A 9,065-nucleotide genomic window follows, 5' to 3' on the forward strand; every position below is an offset into this window, starting at 1 on the left:
GTTTCAACCACTACATTTCTTCATAGATATCGGGTTTATATAACATTTATTTTAGATGCTTATTTTTATCCTTAATTCATTAAATTATAATAATGAATTATAAAACACATAATTCTCAAATAATGCATCTTATTATTTCAAAACAAGTTATGAAGGTTGGCCTAGACTATTACATCATCATTAATGCTAGCCTAGAAACACGGGCGTTACATATGGTACGCCCCGTGTACTAACCAAAGGTACCAAAATGCCAAGCTTTTTAATATGGAGGGATAAACATGGAACTTAGAAATTCAATTATTGCAGAAAACCTAGCTCCAATTGTGTGGTAGCCTCTAATATGTCACAAACAATACCCTAGGAAAATCTTGGATCGAATATAGGAGAAAGGGGAGATGAGAAATATTATTTCTTGAGGTATGAAAGGTTATGAATGAGTTTGGCGAGGGGACACTCCAATTTATACTTGCCAAATAACCTAGAAACCCTAAATTTCAATATTAAATAATAGTATTTTATCCCTATTCAAATAGTTGTTTTCCGAATAATCTTCTCTCACCACTTGGAATTGATAGACTTTGATGAATTCATAACCATTCAGAACTTCCGGCCAATACATATAACTACACCACTTGGTTACTAACAACTACCCCCAATAGTTTAAAGGCATAAAGAGAATTCAAATCCTTTTAACATTATCCCAAGAGTTTAAACTTGCATTTGCAATCCCATAACAACTAGTAATCCAACCACAAATAATGTTTAAATATAAATCCAAAGTTGACAAAGATAAATACCATTCAACAGGTCATTAAGGGTTACAGTAAAACATCGAACATTAATGGAAAATATATATCGATGACACTAAAGAAATTACACCCACCCAAACTAATGAGACTGCAACTCAAATCCTGGCCTTTGGGACCCTATTTGTCCTATATTGTCCATCCGACAATTACCAATCTAAAATGGTTGGATCCAAAACCGGCACATCCACTCGTTGGGGGAAATCAAGCTTAATATGGTCTAGCTGATTGCAAAAGAAACATACCCACGTGGGGTCCGACTGTAGTCCTGACTATAGTGATCCTCCATAATATTTGTGAATCCCTTGGTCTCCAGAATGATCGGCTGTCACCCTAGTTTTCTTGAAAACTGATACTGATGTGTGATTCTGATCCTGTTTCCACTTCCATTGTTGGGTCTCCAACACCAACTCTTTGTCCCTAGCTACCTCTACCAAACCGGAAAGGGTTTGACAACTAGAAATGCTTATGAACTCACGGATCTCCAACCTCAAGATATGATAATAGTGAGTCATCCTTATATCTGTCAGCACATATTGAGGGCAACACAATGGTCTTTCCCTGAACTTGGCGTTGTTCTCAGCATCGTATCTATAGTCTGCTCAAGTGCTAGATAATCCCAAGCCAGTTGTTAAACCTCAATCGCCGGCATGGACTCTGTCTTGAATAAGGTAAAAAAATGCTCCCAGGTCATAGACTAAACCACACATGGTTTGAGGCCCTGAAAAACCTCAGACCACCAATTCAAAACTCCATCACGTAAAAGAAATGCTAAAAACCTGACCTTGGCATTTTTCAGACAAAAACTAGCAAGAAAGGTAATCTCTACATTGGTGATATAGTGCATAGTGACGATAAGAACCATCATTCACACGAACTGCGGATCCCCATGACCACCAAACTCCCTGAAGGTAACCTCACGGGCCCATGGCAAACTGGCCTCCAACTTGGCCCGCAGAATTATAACATGCTCGTCTAATATTAAAATCAAATCATTTCTGATTTTGTTGACCATAATGGGCATATCATCTCTCATGAAACTCAAAACCTCTACAGCGATGATGTCGCATACATCCCTCTGACTTAGAATTGAATCTCTAACATGAAAGGTCACCATCCTAAATTTACAAAATGACAAGAGCAATCAAAATCAATGCATGATGCTAACGTACACCATGCATACCCACATACAAGTTCCTTGGTATTCTTGTAACACTTCCTTGAACCAAATATGGATCATATGCTTCCATTAGTACGACCCCAATACTAACTTCCACACCCATACACACATCTTCTAAGGATTGATCCAAGACTCGCTAGTAACTTCATATCACTCCACTAAACTGTAGGAAATCAAAATAAATACTTTGTTAAAGAAATTGATCCAAGACTCGCTAGTAATACTCTAAGATTCCAACTATGTAGAATCATTATAGCATTCGATTAAAAAAATAAAAAAATACTAGCAAAAGATTCTAGAACACGTACGACAATTAGCACATAAGGTATACGAGGAATCTATATAAAGCATAAAATTCTAGCATGCAATTATTGAACAGATCCTTAGCCTATAATCTAGCATGCTTAACAATCCATATCACAAAGACATAACCATATGGGCGTATCGGTAATCACTTACTTCTTAAGATCTGACTGATTGTATGTATCACATCCTTTTTTATAACTTAAAGCTAAATGAGGAAACAATGTTCACGATCTCAAGCTAATAATCAAACAAGAACTTGGGAAAAGAACCGACTTATATTTCTGATTCAACTATTTTCTTAAGTTTCCTCAAGTAAAACATTCTCTTTCAAAAACTAAGTTTCAAAAATCTGTCATTCCTCAATTGGAGTTTAGACTCACGCTAAGGTGCACCCATATCCCTTAAACTAAGGATTCGATACAAACTTATAAAGTCCCAAAAGTTCCAAAGAGAATTTTTTATTTTAAATAGATTAATAATATAAACCTTATACTTAAAATCATTAAGTGACATTCATTTATTTGAAAACCATCAACAGAGTTGGGTTACAATTGTTAGGGGTCAGATCTTGGTCTTTTATATAATTGTCACAGACAAGATTTTGGTATTTTGTACAATTGCAAGGGGCTAGATCCAGGTCTTTCATATAATTTTTAGAGGCTAGATCTTGGTCTTTCATACAATTGTCACGGGCCAGATCCTAGTCCTTCATACACTTACATAAATTCTTATGTAGCCAGAAATAAGATAGACATTTGAATAGGTGGTCCATATCTAACTTAACCACCTACAACCATTACTAACATTACCGTAAGCAATCATTACACCCAACAGTATCTTATAGCCCATATGAGTGGCCCTACCAGTCTAGGATATCATGACACTAAGTGTCTTACACTACACAAACCGAAAATATCATATGTTTAACAAGCAAGACCCTACCAGTGTATCATACCATGATAGCATGTCTCCTATACTGAACATACATTACAAGGAATTATCCTAGTTAACTAGTGTACTCGTACACTAAGAATACCTCTATCCTATTATGTAAAGGATATGCAATGTCATCAGTGGCGTAGTGAGAAAACTCACCTGAATTACAAAACCAAAAAGAATTACAACACTCTCACTACTTGCACTGATCAATCATGAGAACCGACTAACACCAAATCAAGATAAATCCTTAATCAGCAACTCAAATCATTCAAGTTTGAACCAAGGTCAAAATGGACAAAAGTCAATGGTAAACCAAGTCAACGCCATAGTCAAAAGTTAACGGTCAACCAAGTCAATTCCCACCATAATATGGTGAACTCTTGCCACGCCATGGCCAAGTCAGGACAAAACAATAACGATATAGAGCATCACCACGCCGTAGGCCTTCCTTGGACATGTCTTGGTTTCTGGCAGATTGGTCTTTTCTTCATTAAGATCTTAATCCTTATAGATCTAATCCCATTACTTTAAATATAGTCTTTTTCAATGAATTAATGGATTAGTTTCAACATTTATCAATAAGGATCTCACCCCAAAGCAATATCTATAACCCTGAGTCCATTAACCCCTCATAAGCCTCGAAATGTTTACCAAGCAAGTCTAAGCTTGTGGAGTTTTCCAAAACTCCAACAACATCCCTTCAAAGGACATAAAATTATGCAATGATAAGCAAGAATGATAGATGATGAACATTTATACCTTCCAAATATCCTCAAGGTGCTGGAGATGCAAAATCTGAAGTAGATACACCCTTTCAAGCAACAAGCACACAACCTTTTTCTACCAAGATGTAATCCAAGGCATCGATCAACAAAATCATCACATAATTATGAAGAAAAATCACGTAGGGGATAGGGTTTTTGAGTTACGAGAGTGGAGGCTAAATACAATGACCTAGATCAAGAGTTAGAGCCTTTAAATATGGAGGAAACCCTAAATTTCATGTGCTTGGGCTGCAACAGCCACCATGTCGTGACCATCATCTTTAAAACCTTATCTTTGACCCATTTATGTAAGTCCCAAAATTAGCTTGATATATCAATCAGATCCACTTGATGGTGTGGAATCCTAATCAAGTGGATGATGAAAGATAGAATGGAGAAGAAGAAGAAGAAGAAGAAGAAGAAGATGATGATGATGATGATGATGATGATGAATCTATGATGTATTCAACAATATGAATGATGTTCCATACACATAAGATCCATACACACACTCTTCTTCTCTCTAGTTTCTCTCTCTAGAACACCTTGTTTTACACACACTTAGCACCTACCCTTATGTTCTCCCCTCAAGGCCTACACCCACTCCTCACTCCTACATATATATATATATATATATATATATATATATATATATATATATATATATATATATATATATATATATGGACCGCAAAGCCAAGGCCCAATCCCAATGCTAGACCAAAAACACATGGGTTGTCGGTCCAAGCTACAACTAAACCAAATATTTTTTTCAGGCCAAGACTAAAAGCAATAAATGCCTAGAAAAGCAAAGTATAAACCATATTTTTGACCCAATAATCTCCCCCTTGGTTTATAGCTTTCTTTTCTTTGACCCAACAAACCCCCCTAAAAATGTAGCTGACTTTTCTTGTTAATCTTCATTTGGAGCTTGGTTTCAGCTTTTTGTCTTCTATTTCTTCACAACTTCAAGGTAAACAACTGAATCTTCTAGGTGAATGACTTCATCTTGAACAGTTGGGCTTTTTTTTCAAAATTTGGCATTAGTTGCATGTTGGGTGTGGAGGCTTTTTGAAAGGATTCTTGAAAATCAGCACTTTCAGCCTGAGAATCTTCACAGAGAATAATAGAGAATGAATATTCTAGATCACTTTAGCAGGTACATAGATTCCAACAAATTGATTGAAGAGGCTTCAATGCAATCTGTCACATAATCTTCAAGTGCAACTTCACCTTGCTTATGGGGTTGAATGATTGAATGTTGAAAGAATAATATTCATTTCTTTGTTCCTTCGAATGAGAATTCTTCAATGATCATGGATGAAGCCTTGGCTCAGAAATTCTCGATACAGTTTCCATGAGTCTCATCATCATTTGACTTCACTTTTCAAGAAAAAGAAAAAAATTGGATTTTTCATATTTTCTAAAAAAAAACAGGAACAAAAATATTTTTGGATTTTTTATATTTTTCTGAAAAAGATATAAAACAAAAATAACAATATTTTTGGATTTTTTGGTTTTCTGATTTTTGTTTGATTTTTTTAATTTTTAATTCTCCCCCTGAATTTGTGCATAGAGGAGAACTATGAAAAAATTTAATAAAAACAAAAATAATAGCTAAATTTAAGACTACTTTGGGATCAAAGTTGTCAGGCAATCCAATATCGATTATCAAACACGCCTGCATGTCTAGATCTGGTCAATCACCGGTCCTGTGGTCCACTTAAACAGAAAGGATATAGGCAAATTTGATAGATTATAAGTGACAAGCCAATGTGATCTATCTTCCTAAATGGAAATTTAGCTGACGACGACCAACGGTATTTTTGTCCACTTAAATTAAGCAGCGAGATCTATAGACAACCAATTAAATGGTTCAATTTTAGATGTACTAGAACGTGTTCCCCACTTCCTGACATACCCCGGTAATCAAGAACTTCCAAAGAACTCCTTAGTTTAGGTGAGTATTCAATCATTTAGAGAGAAGTCAGATATAGAAATGCATATTTTGTATTCCAGGTTGGATGTCTTCCAATCACGTAGAGGGAACAACATATGACTAACATAGATAGAGGTTGAGAGAGATGGTAGGGTGCATATGTTGTGTACCAGGTCGGATCTTCCGATCTCACAGAGGGAACAACATATGGCTAACAGATAGAAAGAATTGCATAGATAAGGGTATGTATAGAGATAGAGTTGCATATGTTGCATTCCAGGTCGGATATGTTCCAATCGCTTAAGGCAGGCACCTTATGACTGACAGATAGAAAGCAAGAAAATAATTTCTTAAATACCTACTTTATCAGAACCCCCAGTTGCCCTATCAATACTAGAATTAAGGACATAAGTCCATACATCTGGGAAATGTTGAGCCATAATACTAGATAACTAACTTTTAGTGTATCTCGCATGTTCCCATGTTTATCTTACTGCTCAATCTACCCAAGCATCGTATTGTCAGTCCAAATGAAACTATATAAGCTCATATTTTCTAGTCCTTTCATTTGTCAATCAATGTCTAGTCCTTTTTAGCCCTTCGTACTTACCAACATATTGAACACATAGTCTAAACTATTCGGCTTTAGTGCGTTACACGAATCATAAATTGCCTTTTAGCACTATACTTCATATCACTTCGGAATAATACCTACTAACGAAAAACTATAAGAAAATAAAAGATTATCTTCTAAACAAATCATTGTAAGAAAAATTCAGGAGTATCGAGAAGAAAACTTAAACCGTAAGTCACCGATTGAATTTGCATCCAGAAGGCTTGAGAACAGCACATATATTTCTATCTTAGAACAAATCCGGAAATTATTCACATGTGTGATCCTCTCATTACTTCCTATCCCAAAAAGGACACATACTCTCAAATAAGGTTCTGAGTGTAGTACAATTGAGATATGTCGCTAATCATGTGCTTGGAACAGTCGCTATCAATAAACCGAAGTCTAATGATATGCCTCCATAACTGCTCCAACACATAGTACATGATTAATTGGTCTTTGGAACCCAGTCCATTTTGAAACTGAGTTGACCTTTGTCATCTTTGCAAGGAACTCTCTCCCATGACATGTCCTATTTATCACAAAAAGAAAATGAAGAAATATTATAATCATTAGAAGATATGGGAGAATGAACTTTTGTTACCCATCTGCAGTTGGGTTTAACCCATTTCTTGTTCGATCGGATGGGTGGCTCAATACTTTCTTTTCAACTCAAAGCCGATCGACGAGATGAATTTGACCTAACCGATCTTGGTTTCACTGCAGCATCTCTTGAATTGGACTTATTGGCCGACATTCCCTTCTTGAACTTGGGAGTTGGATTCTTGGACTTTTTGCGCTTTCCAATCACCATTGTGCGATTGTGACCTTAAAGGGCTTCTTTTGGGGTATCTCCCTCTTGGCGCGTTAATCCATAATTGTGTGTAATAGGGAACGTATGCGCGATTAGGACAATTTCTGTTAATGTGTCCAGGTGTTCCACAGTGAAAACATGTATTTTTTTCACATAGGAATTGTTTCTGCTTACCCTTGGAAGCACGCTCTTGCCTTGTCTCTAATTGTTCCCACAAGCACACTTGCAATAGTCACTCTATTTAGCTTGAATTGGTGGCATGTATTTACCAACAACAGGTTGATTAGAAGTAAGTGAGTTAGAAGAAAAAGATTTAGAGTTCATGGAGACATTGGTTTGACAGTCAACAAAATCAATAGAAATAGAATTAATTATGTTCTCCTTGTCCTCATCTTCCACTGCTTTACCCGCACAGGAAGAAGAATCATTAGAATCTTTCACTCAACACCCTCAGTTAGCCCTAATTGTTCAGTCTTAACTAAAGCTGGAATAGTGGTTTGGCCATACTGTGCAGGTATTTCTTCCTCGTTGATCTCAAGGGGTGGGTTATAGTTGTCCTTGAATGGAGGTGGAACACTATGATACCCTAGACCCTTGGTTTGATTATCCTTAAACATCAATTGTTTTTCAATCATGGACTTGACTTTCTCACTTGACACATCAAATTTTCTGAAATTAAAATCTGCATTTTCAAATTTAATTTTTAGTGTGTAAAGCTTGGTAGTCAAGTCATCAAGTTGTTCCTTAAGATATCTATAATTTGCACATTTATTGTTGTACTCTTCCTGAAGTTTCCTAAAGTCCTTAGTTTTGGCCTCTAATTGTTCTTTCATGGGTTTCTGACCTTTCCTAAGAGTATAGCCTTCGTACTTAAGGTCCTCGTTTTCTCTTTTTAATAAATCGATTTGTTCATGGAGAAACTTAATTGTAGTTTCAGAAGATTCAGAGCATGAAACTTCATTGACCGGGATGTTTGCGGAGCTCATTGTTTACCAAAAATGCCCTTTGACTATAAACCTTAAAAGTCAAAATTAAAAATTCAAACTTAAAAGTCAAACTTGAAAAGTCAAACTTATAAGTCAAAGTGAAATGCTAAATGTGAAAACTTGAAAGTTAAACGAAAAAGTCAAAGTTTAAAGTCAAAGGTCAAACTTGAAAGTCAAAAGTCATTTAGAAAGTAAAAAATTCAAAGTCAAAACTTTGGGTTGAAAATGAAACTTTAAAATTTGAAAATTTAATTTTTGGGCTAAATTTGTCAAAAATCCATAAATAAAATCGCAATTGCGAAGCTATATGATTTAATCAGGGAAGATGTTAAACATTTGGCTTGCTAGATCAATTGGTAAGGTGGCGGGTTGAGTGTCCGATAGAACCAGGTTCGAATCTTGCTCCACCCCGGAATTTTTGCATATTCACTGCTGCCAAGAACTCTCGCACCAATGTTGTTGTCCGCAAGCGAGGATGCTGACCTAGGAGGACTGGACCGAACACGTGCTAGAACTGCTAGCCGAACACATGCACAATGTCCGAAGCTGGAAACGTATCACAGCTGTAAACGCTTCAGCCTGCAAACTCAGACATGCTCCTCCTGACTGCAAACCTCGTTATCGGCTGGAATATGAGTTTACGGTTGTTAACGGGTTTACAGATGTAAAAACTTTGGCTATAAACACTGCTGACCGCAAATGAGTTTCTGGCTGCAAA

Source organism: Lactuca serriola, chromosome 7, assembly GCF_051521515.1.
Source record: "Lactuca serriola cultivar US96UC23 chromosome 7, Lser_US96UC23_V15, whole genome shotgun sequence".
Taxonomy (NCBI): Eukaryota; Viridiplantae; Streptophyta; class Magnoliopsida; order Asterales; family Asteraceae; genus Lactuca; species Lactuca serriola.